The sequence below is a fragment of the Podarcis vaucheri genome, assembly GCF_965113315.1.
Source record: "Podarcis vaucheri genome assembly, chromosome: Z".
Taxonomy (NCBI): Eukaryota; Metazoa; Chordata; class Lepidosauria; order Squamata; family Lacertidae; genus Podarcis; species Podarcis vaucheri.
This window is the reverse complement of record NC_138758.1, coordinates 36,682,383-36,700,918: the sequence shown is the minus strand read 5'-3', so window position 1 is coordinate 36,700,918 and position 18,536 is coordinate 36,682,383. Positions and strand designations below refer to the sequence as shown.

At 49.4% G+C, this 18,536-nt stretch overlaps 1 protein-coding gene and 1 long non-coding RNA gene across 4 annotated transcripts in view; one reads left to right on the top strand and one right to left on the bottom strand.

The window, feature by feature from the left end:
• Positions 1 to 18,536, top strand: part of QRFP (pyroglutamylated RFamide peptide) — a 31,925-nt gene that overhangs the window by 4,700 nt on the left and 8,689 nt on the right. The window contains exon 1 of one of the 2 annotated variants that reach the window (XM_082207900.1): positions 9,946 to 10,179. The exons of the other annotated variant lie outside the window; for it this stretch is intronic. The gene's annotated coding sequence lies outside the window, so the exon portion shown is untranslated. Of the gene's footprint in view, positions 1 to 9,945; positions 10,180 to 18,536 lie in introns of those variants that run through there. 2 annotated transcript variants of the gene reach the window in all.
• Positions 1 to 18,536, bottom strand: part of LOC309523771 — a 137,138-nt gene that overhangs the window by 117,243 nt on the left and 1,359 nt on the right. The gene's annotated exons all lie outside the window — the stretch shown is intronic.

The following is an 18,536-nucleotide window of genomic DNA, read 5'->3' as shown; positions in this document are numbered from 1 at the left end:
GCACACAGATAGAGTGTCCTGCTTTGTCTGATTGACAGAGAAAGGCCAGTCAAAACCTATTGGTGGGCAATTAGACTTCGGGGACTAGGGTAGAGGACAGAGATCCAGATAAACTGTCCACATGTTAATTTGTATGTAGAGATACAAACTGATAAATAATACAACTAATACAATTGGTGACATAATTCATCTTATCTTATCAGGGCATGGGGAGCCTGTGTCCAGTTAACAGGCACCAAATCCTTAAGGCCTTCAAATTTACTGTGGTATACTTTTGCAGGGAGAGGTTATTAAGGCTGTTAATATCACAGCCAACTGGGGCTTGAAAAATAGAAAGTGGAGACCATCATCTCTGTGCACTGGAGAATTGAAAGTTGTGTGAAAAAAGCATTGTTTGCCTGCTATACAGTCTCCGTTCACTGCTTCTGGCAGTCTTTAAAAAATCTGCAAATGCTGTTTGAGCATAGAATCGTAGAATTGTTGGGATGTACCCCAAGCACCATCTAGCTCAACCTCTTGCAATGCAGGAAGCACAGCTGAAGAATCCCTGACAGGTGGCCCTCCAAACTCCATTAGAAAACCTTTGATGAAGGAGACCCCACCACCTTCCAAGGGAGTCTGTTCCAATGTTGAACAGCTGATACTGTCAGAAGGTCATCCTAATGTTTAACCAGAATCTCCTTTCTTATAATTTTAATTCATTGGTTTGCATCTTACACTCTAGAGCAGCAGAAAACAAGCTTGCTCCATCTTCCATGAGACAGCCCTTGAGTTATTTGAAGATGGCTTTCATATCTCTTCCCAGTCCCCTCTTTTCTAACTCCCACAAGCATTCCTCATAAGTCTTGCTTTCCAGACCCTTGATTATCTTGGTCACCCTCCTCTGCACACGTTCCAGCCTGTCAGTATCCTCCTTAAATTGTGACACCAGAACTGTACACAGTATTTATTCCAGGTCTGACTAAGGCAGAGTAGAACAGTACTATGGCTTCCCATGATCAGGACACTAGACTTCTGTTGATGCAGCCTGGAGTAGTATTCACTTTTTTTGTTGCTGCATCACACTGTTGACTCATTGTTAAGCTTGTGGTCTGCTAAGATCCCTAGATCCTTTTCACATGTACTACTGGCAAGCCAAGTGTCTCACATCTTATATTTGCAAGGTAGGCGCAACATCAATTAACTGCTCCCAAGGGCCAATTCCCTCAACATTAATTCATTTAAGATTGATACTGGTTGTTGTGGAGAGTGCACAAAATATTACATGAAGATTTATTCACATCGATGGTGAAGGGAGGGCATGCATCCTTTCTGATTCACAGGGAAGGTTGCTAGATCTGATTATCCTCCAGGTGTTCCAGCTGCCCCCCACCCCCATGTGTGTGTCCATCCATGTTAATTCCCCACAGTAAATGCAAAAAGTATGACAGAAAAATAAATGTTCCTCTAAACACACAGGGAATGGTGTACCAGAGTAACAATTGGCCATTAACCATTTATATAGCTGCATCCCAAACACCATTAGTTGTGCCTCATATTGGGAGGTGTTGTTGTTGTTTTAATTCTCCTTGTCAGGCTTATCTACCCTGCTGTGCCCAGGGGTGGTGGGAGACACTGCCAGCTTTCAGCTTCATGAGATGTCCACAAGTTCTCTCCTAACACTAGGACTTGTGGGTATCTAATGAAGTTGAACATTGGAAGATTCAGGACAGATAAAGAAGTTTTGCATTCAGCACAGAGTTAAACTGTGGAACTCCCTCCCACAGGAAGTGGTGATGGCCACCAACATGGAAGGCTTGAAAAGAGCACTGGACCAAGTCATGGTGGAGAGGGCTATCAATGGCTATTAACCATGACAGCTGGGCACTGCCTTGAGGGTGGTGCATCCCATTTCACCGCTTGAAGCAAAAGGGGGAGTGTCCCCTTGCCCTGCTCCCATCGCCACCATACCTGCTCCCACCAATGCCACACCTCTCTCTGCCCTACCACCACCACTGGCAGAGACGCAGCACCAACATCACCACTAATTTCAGGCAAGATCTTGCTGAAATCATGTGCACTCGCAAGATCTTGCACAATTTCAGACATTTCAGCTGAATTCGGCACTAATAACAGCACTGCTTCTGAACAGGCAGCAAAGCAGGTGGGGGGGCCCTCAGGGCTGCTACCTTGGGGGCCACAGTTTACCTAATAGTAGAGCTGGCTCTGCACTGCCTCCATGGTCAGAGACAGTCATGCTACTGAATACCAGTTGCTGGAAACCACAGGAGGCGAGAGGGCTCTTGGGCTCGGGTTCTGCTTTCAGGGTTCCCATTGGGGTATCTAGTTGGCCAATGGGAGAACAGGACGCTTGACAAGATGGGCCTTTGGCCTGATCCAGCAGGTGCTTCTTAGATTCTCCTTCCACTTTTGGAGGCATTGTGCCTCTGAATACCAGCTGCTGGGAATTGCAGGTGGAGAGAGTGTTGCCATTATACTCAGGACCTGCTTGTGGGTTTCCCATTGGGTCATCTAGGTGGCAGGATGCTAGACTAGATGGGCTCGTCTTATGTTCTTATGTTCATATTCATTCAGGAACTCAAAGAACCTGGACCAGTCCTGGAGGACCTTTCCTATATAAGACAACCCCACTCAGCTTCCATCCCAGGAACAGAAACTTGTCCTGCTTTCAAAAGGGTGTGTTTGAAAACAAGGGGGGGGCGGGAAGCAGCTGTTATCTTTACCTTACACCTGGAGAAAATTTTCGGTTGAGGAATTAAAGCCCATTGACAAATCCCACTCCTGCTGTTTCTTCCAGCCTAATTAAGTAATTTGATTTACACTCAAGCCCAAACAATACCTGCAATCAAGTGAAGGCAGGAGGAATCTGCTTCTTGTTGATACTGGAAGGTTAGGAGTTTGTTTGTTTGTTTGTTTGTTTGTTTGTTATTGCTCCTGTATCTACAGTATCTAAGCTTCAAGATTTGGGACTGGTTTGATTTTTTTTTTAATAGTTCAATTTGTTCAATTCGAAGAAGATTCCGTAGATATTGGTGCATGTGCTCCACCTCAGAGTACATTCGGTGAAGACAAAGTCTCCCACGAATGAACGGGACATTCTGCTTTTATATAATTCACCCAAGTGATGTGGAAATAGATTTTATGGTGTTTGCCTTTGTGATGCTAGACAACCAGTCCATTGTGTTTTGCTTTAGGTGGAATATTTTCTAATTCTGTTGGATCGGGGAGGAGATAAGGGATTAAGCGGTCATCTTGATCTCTCCATTCCCACTCCCACATTTTGGATCTTTCTTGCAGGGAGGGAAAAAAAGCAAAACTGGGTTGCCGTTGGCTTGTGAAAACATTTCCTCTGGCATCCTGAAAGCCTCGCCCCAGGAGTGCCTGTTGGGGCACAGCTCTACCAACCTCAGGCTGGCCTCATCCAGCCCCTCACCCACCTGCCCTCCTCCTTAGACCCAGTCTGAGGGTTGCTATTGAATGTCAACTTCTTCCTCCTTAGTCTCAGTGCTGCCCTGCCAGAGGCAGGATGGGGACAAAATGAGACTTAATTGGCTTTGCCCAGGTGCCACCTACTAATTGGCCTAGGTGCCACCTACTAATTGACCTAATTGGCCCAGGTGCCACCTACTGTTGGGCTCCTTTGCCTTCTGTCCCACCAATCCCAAAGAGCACCAGCCTCCACTGCTTTCCCCTAGTGAGTTTATTTCAATGAAAAGGAGTGGGCTGTCTAAAATGTGAAGTTTCCAGGTTGGATACAAGGATTAACTCCTGAAGAGTCTCTGTGTTATCTGTTTCTCAGGCTTAGGCTAAAACATGTCTGCTGTGATGCTCAAGGCAGATTAATCCCAGAGGGGCACCCAGCCAGGTTAGCCTCTTGCACCAAGAACAAGGAAGAGTCTTGTGGCACCTTAGCCCTCCTAGTCAGAAACCAAGCAATGGGGGGGGGGGATTTTATGGGGCATTTTTCTACCCTGATCAGAATTCAAGTGCATCTCAGCGTGTTAAAATGTTCCAAAATAAAGCTGAGTGTGTTGCATCAGGAGAAGAGCACTTTAACCAGTTTCCCTGGATTAGTTTTCATTTGAAAAACCATATGAAACTTCTTTTTAAACCCAATACTTTTGCTGAGACAAAAAAACAGCAAAATGGCAAAACTGAATAGGTTATATCGGTTATTTTGGAACCTTTAGCATTTTTTGTTTACAGAACAAAAATGATAAATGGCAAGCTATTGAAATTCAGGGACATTGTTTGCTACTACACAGGTGATGTTCATCAAGGAGGACTATGTTGCGGGTCTCCCCAGTGTAAGTCCTGCAATGAAAAGTGCTCACACAGCAGATTTTTAAATCCACTTTTGGGGGGGGGTGTCAAGAGGGGTAAGAATTTAAAGTATGAGAAACATGGGTGGTTAAAGATGATGGGTGGTTAAAAACATGGGTGGTTAAAGAGGGGCCAATGCAAGTTTTAATATTTTCCAATCCAGAGAAAAATTGTGATGTTCAGTCGCAGTAAAATTACTGAGATATGTTAGTAGAAATTGGTTGAAGTTCTGTTCACAGCAATGGGACATAAGCATGACTCACTTTCTCTGTATCTACCACAGTCCCCATCATCCATGATCAATGGTCACAGCAGCTGAGGCTGATGGGAATCATGGAGTTGGAAGAGACACCCATCTAGTCCACCCCCCTGCAATGCAGGAACCTCAACTAAAGCATCCATGACAGATGACCATCCAAGCTCTGCTTAAAAACCTCCAATGAAGGAGAGCCCATCACCTGTGGAGGGAGTCTGTTCCACTGTCAAACAGCTCTTACCTCCAAAAAGTTCTTCCTTGTGTTTAGTTGGAATCTCCTTGTTTTGGTCCTACCCTTCAGAGCAGGAGAAAACAAGCTTTCCCTTAAGATATTTGAAGATGGCTCTCATGGAGAAACTATAGATGGCTGCTAGCCACAATAGCTATGTTCTGCCTCCACTTCTAGAGGCAGCATCCTTCTGAATACCAGTTGCTGAGAATCTTAGGAGGGGAGGGTGCTCTTTTGCTCAGGTCCTGCTTGGGGGCTTTCTTTTGGGGCATCTGGTTGGCCACTGTGAGAACAGGAGGCTGGACTAGATGGGTCTTTGGCCTGAACCAGCAAGGCTTCTCTTATGTTTCTCCATCTTAAAGATGTTACAGTCTTGCAATTCTTAACACTGTATAGCTTATCAAAACATATTGTGTGATGTATTTCTGGGTTTTCTGTGCACAAGAAACCAGGGCAGGATGCTACAGAAGATGAACAGGGCAGCTACTTTACATGGGTGTTTCTGGATCTAAGATGTACTCCTTCAAAGGCTGATCCTTGATGGTTAGATGCTGCTCTGAACAACTACTTGAACAGAGGCTGGCCTGACCTTTCCAGTGATGCTTTCCAGTGAGCCATCATTTCACTTTCATGCACTGTTTGATCTTGACAATGACAAGGAATTATACAAAGCAAGGAGAGTTTGCCACTTCTGCATTTCATTGATCTGGAAGTTCAGCGATAAAGGGAGGGTGGGGGAAGAGAGACGTGACTTTCATGTATTTTGCATGGGTCAGTTAAGGGTGTGTGAAGGTCAGCAAGGGAGCTGGGTATAGGATACTGCCCATTCATCTCTGAACTGCTGGGCAGATCATGTGCCCATCCACCATTGCAGTGAAGTAGATCACTAGTGTGTGATTGGTGTCCAATAACATAACGTGTGGACTTGCAAAACCTTAATAAAAAGGAACTCATTATTATGCGTTGTTTGGTTTTCTGCTTTTCCTCAAAGGTGAACATGAAGGCTACTGCCCCAATTCAAAACAACCCTGTGAGGTAGATTAAGCTCAGGAAGGAGCGGCTGGCTTGCCCAAGATCCTCAAGTGAGTTGTCATGCACCATCAGAGACAATGGAGCAACTCTCCTATGAGGAAAGGTTGCGGCATTTGGGACTTTTTAGTTCAGAGACAGGCAAGTAAGAGGCGACATGATAAAAGATTATACAATTGTGCATGGCCTGGAAAGAGTGGGCAGAGGGAAGTTTTTTCTTCCTCCCACATAGCACTAGAGCATGGACATCCAATGAAGCTGAATGTTGGAAGATTCAGGAGAGATAAACAAAAGGACTTATTCACGTAGTGCATGAACTGTGGAACTTGCTTCCGCAGGAGGCAGTGAAGGTCACCTACAAGGATGGCTTAGGTCATCAATAACTGATAGCCACGATGACTATGCTCTTCCTCCACAGTCAGAGACAGTATTGCATCTGAATCCCAGTTGCTGGAAACATCAGAAGAGGCGAGTCCTCTTGTGCTCAGGTTCCGCTTTCTGGTTTCCCATTGGGGCATCTAGGCTGCCACTGTGAGAACAAGATGCTGGGCTAGGTGGGCCACTGGCCCCTGCCAGCAAGGCTTTTAAATTATTAAATTTGTATACTGCCTTTCATCTGCAGATCTCAGGGCAGTTCACAACATAAAAATGCAACATCGAAGCACAAAATACATTATAAAAGCAAGAACAAAACAAAAACAAACACCACAAACCAATACCCTCCTCCCTACATGTGTCATTATGTCTCCCTTATCCAGGAACAACATTGTGTCTTGTTTTTCTAAAAATGGTTATTGCCTTCAGGGGTTGGGCAGATGTAAAACTTCAAATCAACATTTAATAGGATCACACTCCTGGAGTGATCAGCCCTTCTCTTGAACAAAGTGTCTGTGTTTGGGTGCTAGCTTTGAAGACAAGAGTACTATAAAGCAAATCAAAGCAAGATATACTTTATTGTACTAGCCAAAGGCCATGACAAAACCATACAAACACTATCAGGAAAAGAAATATATATATAACTGTATATAAATCAGTATAAAGGATAAAGCAAATAAGTGCTCAGTAGGGAGCCCAAGATGAAAATACTCAAATCAGATATCATGCACACATAAAAAGCATTGAAGCCTAGGATTCCTTGTGCCTGCAGGCATAAATTGAGGTAGGGATCATATGGAGAAGGCCCTTTCTCTTGAAGCCACCCCTTGTATATATTGAGGACTCTTGCCCCTTTCATTAACAGCTTTCTGCTCACACCGTTCTTCTGAAGAGGCCAATTAGCTGCTGCCTAAGTCAAATGGTGGTTGGTTTTGTTACTTGTCGAAAGACGACTCACCTTATCTAGTAGTTCCAGCACATGGTCATTAAAAACAATTATCATTCACCTCTTCCTTCCCTCCTTTGGCCTCACACTGTCCTCAACCACTATATGTGTCTTCAGCACTAACTACTTTTTAATTACATTGCTGAACTCCTGCAGTGGTTCTCAACCTGTGGGTCCCCAGATGTTGTTGGACTACAACTCCCATAATCCCTGAGCTCTGGCCTTGCTAGCTAGGGATGATGGGAGTTGTAGTTCAACAATATCTGGGGCCCCACAGGTTGAGAAAGGCTGCCTTAGGGGATCCCTTAGCTGTGGTTGCAGGGGGTTGGACTAGAGGACCCTTAGGGATCTCTTCCAACTCTGTGATGCTATACTATGATGATAATCAGCATCACCTTCTTCATCTTCCCAGTCACTCACGGGTGACTCAGTGCTAATTAACGATATGGTCCTGGGCCTGCTTTGGGATATAAAGAAAAATAACAATTGAATTAAATGCACTTTTTAAAGGGGGAGCGTTAACAGCTAATCAAAAAGACTTTTTTGCCCTCAAAGCCCAGTCAGATCCATGTCGCCCCCCCCCCCCCGACTTCAGGCTTCACAATGGAATCCTAGGCTCTGGAATGCAGAGCAATAATCTTATCAGAGGGGAGTGGAGGGTGTCTGTTTAATGAGAGGTCTTATTTAAAGAAAGGGAGACACGGGCACATCATGCACATCCTACTTTCCCACCTGGACGGAGCAGTCAATCTAGCAGAAGCAGAAAAGTAAGTACTCAAGGAAACCTGTTGCCATGTTCAGCGGAGGTGGTTTTAGGGTAGCAAGGCTGGTTCAGCTGCACTGGGCAGCACACTGCAGGGGGTACCACAACAGTGCCGTAGAGGGAGTATGAGAGGTATTGTGTGTGTGTGTTGAATTTTAGTGTCACACAGGGTGCCACTGAAATTTGACAGCCCAAAGTCTGCTACTGTGTTCAAAAGAAAGCTTATGCGTTTTTTTTTATTCATTCATTCATTTGTCAAGGAATATTTTCCCCCGAGTGGGTGTTCTGTCTCACAAAGGGTGGCATAGATGAGGTCAGCTCTTGAAACTAGTTTTCTAAAGGTAAACAAATCTAGACTCCTATTTCCCTAACTTCAGCCATTTCTAGACTACTAGGGCAAGGAGATTGGCTTTGAATTCTCAATGCTTCTTTGGAGGCTAGTAAGAGGCAACATTATGGTAGTTTATAAAATTTTGCATTGCACTGAAAAAGTAGATAGAGAAAAGTTTTGATCACTCTCTTGTAACACTAGAACTCGTGAACATCCAATTAAGCTGAATGTTGGAAGATTCAGAGCAGATAAAAAGAGGGACTTCTTCCTGAAGCACAAACTATGGAACTCCCTCCCACAGGAGGCAGTGATGGCCAGTAGACCCTCCAAGTGTCCCTATTTTCCAGAGACAGTCCCAGATTTACAGAAGCCCTCCCAGTTTCTTATTTGATCCTGGAATGTCCCCTTTTTCCTTAGGGTGTCCCTATTTTCATTGGAGAAATGTTGGAGGGTATGGAGTTATCTTACCCCTGAGCCATCTCAAGGCAGCCCTGTATAGGGAGGTTTTTAATGTTTTATTGAATTTTTTTATATGTTGGAAGCCACTCAGAGTAGCTGGAGCAACCCAGTTAGATGGGTAGGGTATAATAAGGTTGTCCTTGCTTGCAGAGTGGCCTCTGAAGATTCCTCACCAGCAATGAGATGCTGAAAAATCAGGAGCAGGGTGAGAAAGGGATGGGAAAGGATGTCATGGGACAGGGATGTGGGGGAACATTTTGCAGCCGAGGGCCGCTTTCCCGTCTGCGAAACCTTTTGGGGGCCACATGCTAGCAATGGGTAGAGCCAGAGGCAAAGTGGGTGGGACAATGGATGTAAAATGTCACCTCTGTGCAGCCGACTAGGTTCTGCATACCCCTGCTCTCGACCCTCCACGCAGGCCAGCAAGAGGCATTGTCCGAGTCAAGGACAGCAACTCCCAGTGATTGGGAGAATTGGGGACCAGACAGAGACGCCCAAGGGGTGCATTTGGGTCCCTGAGGTCCCCCACCCCAGACTCAATAAGCCACAGAGTCTCCAGGTCTGGGCACTGCCGTTCTTTGTGACCGATAAACAGAAAATATTCAGGGAAGTCAACCCCTGGTAGGCTCACAGTGGCTCCAGACCTGCACAGAGCCAGGCAATTCTTGGACTGAGCTGTTCCCTGCATGGTTCTCCTTTTAATCCAGAGAGGATTCCCCTTGCCTGGTTTATCTTCCTTCCACCCTCCTTGCTTTCTGCCATCTCCCAAACCCTTGCAAGGGGGCTTCTCAGCTTGCCCCACTTCCTCCGGCTCACCCCCTTCTGCAAATGTCTCTATGCATCCATGATCACAGAATTATAGACCTGAAAGGGACCTGCAAGGGCCATCTAGTTCACCCCCTGCGATGCAGGAATCCCACCAGAAGAATCCCCGAAAGATGGCCATCCATCCTTGGCTTAAAAACCTCGAAGGAAAGAGGTGGTGCCAGACCGAAATCGTTCAGGGGTGTGTGTGTGTGTGTGTGTGTGTGTGTGTGTGGTGTTTGTCATTGTTAACTGACTTGTGTAGGTTTGTATATTAAGGGACATGTGGTAAAATGCTGTGTAGAGAAACATTTGTGGGATATAAGGTAAAGTGAGAGCAGTGGGTGGGCCGTGAGAGGAGGATGGAACCTTGGGGTGTGCTGCGTGCTGAATGGCTGAGGATGGAGTGTGACAGGCAGGTGACAGTTAGGACAGTGTGTGTGTGACAGTTAAAGGCAGTTGGGCTTGAAGGAGGAGGGAGGAGGGAGGAGGGAGGAGGGAGAATCCAATAAATCCAGTTCCTCAAGACGTGTTTGTGGCTCAGACAAGCTGATTTGTCTCAGGAGGGCAGTTTGGTCCCAGGGACACCAGTTGCCAATCTCCACGGAAGAAAGGCCTTGACAGTCTCATCTCTGGGAAGGAGCAAGGAATTTGCCCTGCTGAGGTCTTCCAAAATTTGGCAGTTGTGGTCCCAGCCAGTGTCAACAGATACAAAATCAGTTCCTTGTTATTAAGGTCTTGATCCAAACATACAAATTCAAAAGAGCCAGACAAGGGGAAGGGTGAATTGTTGGCCCAGTTATCAAAAAGATCTCAGAAAATACTTTGGTCCAGGACCCTTTGTTTGGCGCCGTCCTGCCAGATATGTGTGGGTCTCAGGATCCTGGCATGGTGGGGAGGCACCCCTATGTGTACAAAATAAATTCATTGTGATGTCAAATAGCAACCATGTGCCATTTGCAGGGAGAGGTCCCTGGTTTGAGCCGAAAGAGAAAAGCCTACTCCCATCTTATTCTTGTACATAGGCGCCGACTCCATGGGGCCTGAGGGGGCCCGAGCCCCCTCAAAAATTCGTTTGGGGGGCTCTGCCCCCCCAATAATCTCGGGCGCCCCTCCAGCAGAGCGTCGCCGCCGCGCTGGCTCTGCCTGTCGACGCTTGGCGCGTCCGCGGCTTTTATAGAGCGCCCGGCGCGCACCAGCTCGATAACGGGCACCGGCGCGGCAGGGGGCGCCGGGCCGGGGGAGGGGGCGGCCGGCCTGTCTCCTTGGCAACCCCATTGAGCAGCGCCGGCTCCCCCGGGAGGGCCATCCCCCCGCGCCGCCGATCGCCAACACCGCCGACGCTGTGGCTGCCCGAGTCAGAGCCAGAGCCAGAGCCCAAGCCAGTCAGTCAGGAAGGAAGGAAGGAAGGAGAGAGAAATGGGGAGGGAGACGAGGGAGGAAAATTGCGCGCAGGGTGAAGAAAGGAGAAGGGCGAACAAGACGAGCTTCCAACTCAAAAAAGGGCTGGAAGACTGGGAGGATGAAGGATCGGGAAAGAAAGTGACGCCTTCCCCGCCCGCGACGTCGCCCGCTTGTCATTGGCAGCACAGCGGGCGCCCAGAGGGGCTGGGCACCGGCGCAGGGCCGCTCCGCAGCCGCGGAGGACAGCTGCGTGGCTAGCAAGGCGCGCCGCGTAGAGCGCGGCCCTTGTGTGGCCCGGTGGCCAGGCAAGCTCGGGCGGGGACCCCCATGCGAATCTAAGACGGGAGAAGAGGGCAGAGCAAAGGGGGTCCCTTCCCCAACCTCCGGCTCTGAGACTTCCCTGCACCCCAGAAAAGCGAAAGGATTTTCTCTTCAACCTGTCCTCCATCCTCTTGCGGAAAACTCTTTGCCTGCCCTGCCCGTATCTCGTTTTTGCTTTTTAATTCCACACACGCACCCTTCGGACTTCGTGGCAATCGGGTGCGCGGGTGCCAGTGGCGTAGCGTGGGTTGTCAGCACCCGGGGCAAGGCAAGTAATTTGCGCCCCCTAACCAGTGGATTTGCGCCCCTAACCCTAACCCCCAGATGTTGCGGCCAGTGCGGCTGGTGCGACCGGGCCCCCCTGCACCCCCCACGCTACGCCACTCTGCAGCAGTAGCTTCAAAAACCACCTTGCCAGTTCCCAAAGGGCACCATGCACAGCAAAATCCAACGCCTTTCGTTTTTCTCATTTATTTTTATTATTACTATGTATCTTTAAAAGATAAACATTCAGCGTAACAAAGAACTTAAACCGGAAGCCTTTCTTTAGCACACACACCCCCCCTTAGGGGGATGATCCACCACTCATTTACTCGTGAGCAAGCCCGCCAAACTTGCTGACGAAACCGAAAGCCTCTTAACCCACTGGCGAGAGGCTTAGCCGGGCCTCGCCCGCCCACCGGCTTCCTCTCGGAGGTTTTTGGGGAGCGCAGGGCGCGGCGAGGCCCGGTGGCGCGTCGGGGTGCGGAGGCTGCCCGTGCCGGCCAGGCGTCGGTGGCGGCGTTGGCGCTGCTGCAGCGGCTGCTCCTCCTGCGAGCAGTGAGTGGAGCGCAGCCGCAGCGGCGGCGGGGGGCGCGCGCGCGCTAGGGCGCAAGGCTGGCGGTGGCTGCGAGGAGCCCGGCGGAGGAAGGAACTTGTCCCTTCCCTCTGGACTCGCGCCCCCCCCCAGATGTTGCGCCCGGTGCGGCCGGCACCCTTGGCACCCCCCACGCTACGCCACTGGCGGGTGCGTTTCCTAAGAGAGTGAGGACCCCCGCCTCCTCCCCACCTGCTCCCTCGCCAGCCATCCAGCCAGCCAGCCACGCGCCCTAGCCGGAGAGCCCCAGCCGTCCCCGTCGCGCAATCGGCTGGATCTCCCTTCAGCAGGCCGTGCTCACAACTCGGCCCAGGGACCCCCCAGCAGCGGATCTCTGACCCAGCTGAAGAATCCGGCAACAAGCCCCCTCCTCCCCAATCGCTCCGCCGAAATACGCTCCAAAACCCCCCAGATAGGCCGCCGGCCGCCAAGTCTCGTGGCGCCCTGAGCGAGGGTCTCTCCCCAAATCCGCCACCTCGAACTGCGGTTGGAGACAGCCACGCTTCTGAAACCCAGTTGCTGGGAACCACAGGAGGGGAGTGTTGGTCTTGTGTTCAAATCCTGTTTGTGGGTTTCCTAGAAGAGTCATCAGGTTGGCTCCTGAGAGAACACGATGCTGGACTAGATGGACTGCTGACCTGGTCCAGTACGTTCTACTGATGTTCTTGTGCAAGACTGGTAGGCTTGGGTTGACCCTGCCCAGGCTCCATCCTTGCTCGTGAGGAATGGCATGGATTGGAAGGAAGGGAGAATTTCCTCACACAGCTCCCTTCTCTTTTGGACCTGCCTCCCAGGTGAAGCGCTACAGAGAACAAGGGGAAGCCATCCTTCTGGATCAGGCCTTTGCTTACCTGGAAAACCCCCAAACCACTTTGAGAGATGGAGCCATCAGGCTGTTAGGCAAGTTATGTTTGTTATGAAATTATTGGGCGGTCATTCATTAGTAATGCACATGGTGCTTCAGACAATGTCTCTGGGAAACAACAGCAGCAGAGGACAGTTCCCTGCCCTTAAAAACTTCCAGATCACCTGCTTATTAAGTGTGGTGCTGCCCAGGGAATTTTTAGAAACCCCAAAATACTGTGTTTTTTAAAAAATGGATAATGTGATTTGTGAGATTGGCCCCATCACATCATAAAGCAGGTGAAGTCACATCGAAGTTGGTCTGCCATCTTTTATTCAAAATGGCACCTGGGATCCCAGTGTCCACAAAAACTGCCGCACCCGCCTCAAGAGCTCTCACAGCAAGTTTGGCGGCAATATCTTGAGAGCTGGTCATACTTATGCCAAACGAGGAGGTACAGTCAAGGCAAAGTCACATTTGGGGCCGCCATCTTGATTCAAAATGGTACCTAAAACCTAAACGCCTCACCTCAGGAACACTCTTGTCAGGTTTGGTATCCCAAGAGGTGTCAGAATGCCTAGAAAACAGGCAACGTACAAACCATTTTCCAAAACATATAGTAGATTCATCCTGATATATTTGCAGGATGGTTGGCTATTTAATAAGTGCTTGTTCTGATTTGTTTGTGAGGTGGTTAGATGACATTGGGTCAACGCAGCTGATCTCCCACACCGTCACTTTTCCTTACTGCAGAAAGTCCAATATTTTGGGAGGAGGGTTTCTTGCACAAACACTGTAGCTGCACAACCTGAATTTACCAAGCACCAGAGGATGAAGGGACAGAAAATGCAGTCTCACATTCTTAGCCTTAGGTTTTAGCTGGAGATGAATGATGGAATCGTAGTGTTGGGAGAAGCCAAGGGGTCATTTGGTTCAACCACCTGCAAGGCAGGAATCAGAAGGGCAGGATGAAGTGAAAGAACAAGTTTTCCACAGTCATGTACAGCTTTCATTTGCCCTGTCAGTGGCTATCCTAAACGAGTCCATGCTGAGCCAAGCCGTTAATTTTTCACTTGCCTCTAGAGCGAGTTAGGGGCAGAATGTGCCAGGGAATGGGGAAAATGCTGCCATTTCCAAAATGGTGTGGCTAAGCGTTGTGACTTCTCCTAACTGAACCCGCTACCTTTGGCCTGCGGAGACATGTGCTCTGCCATTGGGCTACTGCAATTCCCTTGGTGGTGCTGGAATAGGCAGCCAGGAGTCGGCTCCCCTAAACTGTGTTCACCCTGTAAAAAGGTAAAGGTAAAAGGACCCCTGACCATTACGTCCAGTCGTGACCGACTCTGGGGTTGTGGCGCTCATCTTGCTTTATTGGCCGATGGAGCTGGCGTACAGCTTCTGGGTCGTGTGGCCAGCATGACTAAGCCACTTCTGGTGAACCAGAGCAGCGCACGGAAATGCCATTTACCTTCCCGCCGGAGCGGTACCTATTTATCTACTTGCACTTTGACGTGTTTTTGAACTGCTAGGTTGGCAGGAGCAGGGACCGAGCAACGGGAGCTCACCCTGTTGTGGGGATTCGAACCGCCGACCTCCTGATCAGCAAGCCCTAGGCTCTGTGGTTTAACCCACAGCGCCACCCGTGCCCCTGTGTTCACCCTGTAGCCCCTGGCAAAACCTGTTGCTGGCATCTCTCCCTGCTTCAACATTTGTTCAACATTTGTTTGTCATTCGGGGAGTGGCAGCCCTTTCTGACCAAGCACACGGCGGGCATTTCTACCCCTAGAAATCATTGCTCAGGAGTCAAAGCACCAAGGAACAGTAAATGCCATTGCAACCGGTGAGTAGGAATGATGTTTGGGTGCCCCTGCCGTGCCCAGTTCTGGCTCTGCCGCCTCCTTTTCTCGCTCTACTTTCTTCTTTTTTGCATTGGATTTATACTCCACCTTTTTTTCTCGAAGGAGCTCAAGGGGGCGTTTGTGGTGGTCCCCCTCCTCAATTAATCATGACAACGGCCCTGTGAAGTACAGTCGGTTAGGCTGAGAGTGGGTGGCTGGCCCAAGGTCTCTTGAGCAGAAGACTGGGGGGGCAATGACATGTACATCATGTGCACAGGATGGTGCGAGGAGCCGGGGGGGGGGAGGCCAAATGCCGCAACAGTACGGATCGTTCTCAACATTGAGGGGACCTGGCTCCCTGTTATGTACTGAGTTGGTATATTTCACTCCCCCCAAAAATTGTATTGGGGGCCCCAAAGGAACCTGGCGCCCTTAGAGTTGGTATCTATCCTTTGTATGCATGGTCTTTGAAATGTACTCAGAGTCGCAAAGTGATTCCATGCTCTTTATTCAGCTCATAGTGGTGAGGAGGAATGAATGAAAGTCCCCTCACAGTATCTGCTTTATATACAGTGGTGCCTCGCAAGACGAAATTAATTTGTTCCGCAAGTCTCTTCGTCTTGCGGTTTTTTCGTCTTGCGATGCACGGTTTCCCATAGGAATGCATTGAAAATCAATTAATGCGTTCCTAGGGAAACCGCCTTCAGACCAAGTCCGGGGACAGTCTGTCCCCGAACCTCTTCTGAAGGCTGGGGGGGGCTTTTCTTCCTACCCCCAGCATTTTAAAAAACCCCGGGACAGCGGAGGACTTCTCCGCTGTCCGGGCGATCTTAAAATGCTGGCGGGTGGCATTTTAAAATCGCCCCGGGACAGCGGAGGACTTCTCCGCTGTCCGGGGCGATTTAAAAGCCCCTGGGAAGGCAGGCAGGGGGGGACAAAGACTTTTGCCCCCCGCCCGCCTTCAGAAGGTGTTCCCGCCCCCCCGCCCGGCTTCGCAGCAGCGCTACGAAGCCCGGCGGCTGGGGCAGGTGTTCCCACCCCCCCACCCGGCTTCGCAGCAGCTCTACGAAGCCCGGCGGTGGGGCAGGTGTTCCCGCCCCCCCACCTCGCTTTGGAGCAGCGTTCGGAAGCGGGGTGGCTGGGGCAGGTGTTCCCGCCCCCCACCCTGCCCGGCTTCGCAGCAGCGCTACGAAGCCCGGCAGCTGGGGCAGGTGTTCCCGCCCCCCACCCTGCTTCGGAGCACCGTTCTGAAGCGGGGCGGTGGGGGAAGGTGTTCCCGCCCCCCCGCCCCACTTCGGAGCACCGGGAGATCGCTTCTCCCCACCGCCCCTTGCTTCAAAAGAGGTCCGGGGGCAGCTGCCCCCGGACCTCTTTTGAAGCAAGGGGCGGTGGGGAGAAGCGATCTCCCCGCAGCCGCTTGCTTCAAAAGAGGTCCGGGACCTCTTTTGAAGCAAGCGGCTGCGGGGAGAAGCGCAGCCGCTTGCTTCAAAAGAGGTCCGGGGGCAGCGGGAAGCGCTTCCCGCTGCCCCCGGACCTCTTTTGAAGCAAGGGGCGGTGGGGAGAAGCGATCTCCCTGCCGCCCCTTGCTTCAAAAGAGAAGACCCGCTGTCCTCGGGGCAAGCTTCGTTTTGCGAAGCAAGCCCATAGGGAAAATCATCTTGCGAGGCAACTCGAAAACGAAAAAACCTTTCGTTTTGCGAGTTTTTCGTCTCGCAAGGCGTTCGTCTTGCGGGGTACCACTGTACATTATTTACACAATGGGCTGCACATGATTGGCTAATTCCGGAATTCTACTGTAAGCCAATCAGGTTGTGGATTCACTTCTATCTGGAGCAGGATTGGGTGGTTCCTGCCAACCAATCATACTGCTGCATTGTTCTTGGACCAATCAGACTGCTGCATTCTGAATCCTATTGATCTAGGACCAATTAGACTGCTGCATTTTGGATCCTATTGTTCTAGGACCAATCAGACTGCTGCAGTTTGGATCCTATTCAACTCAGTACATAACAGTCTTCATTGCAGGAAGTTTCCTTATCCACCTTTTCACAACTAGGTCCCAGGATGGGTTACAGCAATGTAACCAAGTAGTTATAAATAAAAGGAAAAGTTTTTCAGTTATAAAACTGTGCATATTTCTTTAGTGCCTTGATGGAATTATTTTATCGTGCATCTTCATTATGAGTGTATGTGCATATCTATACAGTGGTACCTCTGGATGCAAACGGCATCCGTTCTGGAGCCCCGTTTGCATCCTGAAGCGAACGCAACCCACGTCCGTGCATCTGCGCATGCGTGGGTCGCGATTTACTGCTTCCACACATGTGCATGACATCATTTTGAGCATCTGCGCATGCGCAAGTGGCGAAACCGGAAGTAATGCGCTCTGTTACTTCTGGGTCGCCGCGGATCGCAACCCGAAAAGGCTTAACCTGAAGGGACTTCAACCTGAAGTATGACTGTATCTAGATAGATATATCATGGCTTAACACTTGTAAACTGTTTAGAAGCCATCTTGGCAACCAAGATGTGTGTAAATCAGCAAATAATGCTAATAATTCTAAAAATATATTTAAAAAAGAAAAACAAAAAAGCAAGCAGTGAAAGCGTCTCTCTGTGGCTGTTCTCTGTGTTTTCCTTTCCCTCCTCACTTAGTCCTGGATTTTGTGAAACTGGAAAAAAAATCATCCCACCTCAATATGACGGTATCCGCAGAGGCCTTGGGGCAAGACGAGCACCCTTCAGGAAACTTCCTGGGAAGATGCTTCAGCAGACTCAGAAGGATCTGGAAGAGATAGAAGCTTTTCCTCTGGAAAGGGGTGGGGGGAAAGGTAAATTTGGACTAACTGTTGCTGGCAGCCATCTTTTTTTAAAATAAAAACCAAAAAATAATATTTTTTTATTGGTTTTTAGACAAATGCAATAACAATAACCATTAAACATCCAGCAAGTGTTTGTTCTAGCCATTAGACACAAGCTCACACATTCAGTGGTCAAACCTATTACTTAAAGTAACCTCCCCACAGAGAAGGCTGAGCAGCTGTTATAGTAAGGTCTTGTTATTCCTTTACTGTATTTCCTTGATTTTGATCCCGCCCTTCTTCTCAAAGGAGCCCAGGAGGGCAAATGGAACAATTTAACAAACGAATATTTTAAAAACAGCCTGGCAGACAGCAAGTGATGAATTCCTGAATGAGCTACGCAGGAGCGCCTAGTCTGGCATCTGCTCATGTTGGTTTTTGCAGCCTCTCCTTCTGCAGACCTTGGGGGGGAAAGGAGCTTTGTAGACTCCAGTGTAGTGGTTCTCCCCTTCAACCATGCCTTCAGTGTGGGTTAGGCTGGTTTTGCAGACAGTCCCTCTCGAGGGCTGAACCCCATCAGGACTCGCCACCGTACAGTTTTGACCACTACCTTTCAACCCAAGCATCCCCTCTCCCCTACAATCCCGGTTTCCCAGCAATCGACTGAAATCGCAGGGGAGCTCAAGGTCTGGAGGGGAAGGGACCAACCGTCCCACGGAGTGGTCCACATACAATGTCCTTTTCTCCTGTAAACTGTCTTGTATCTGAACTTGCCTGGGAAGTGTCTTGTCACCATAGGCATAGCTGGGGGGGGCAGGGGGGGAGTCCCCCCCATCAATAAAAACCAATAAAAATACATAGCAAACTGAGGTTCTGCCCCCAAAATGAAAGACCCCCCTAACCAAAATCCTGGCTACACCCATGGTTGTCACTCTTTCTGGCCAGACTTAACTTGGC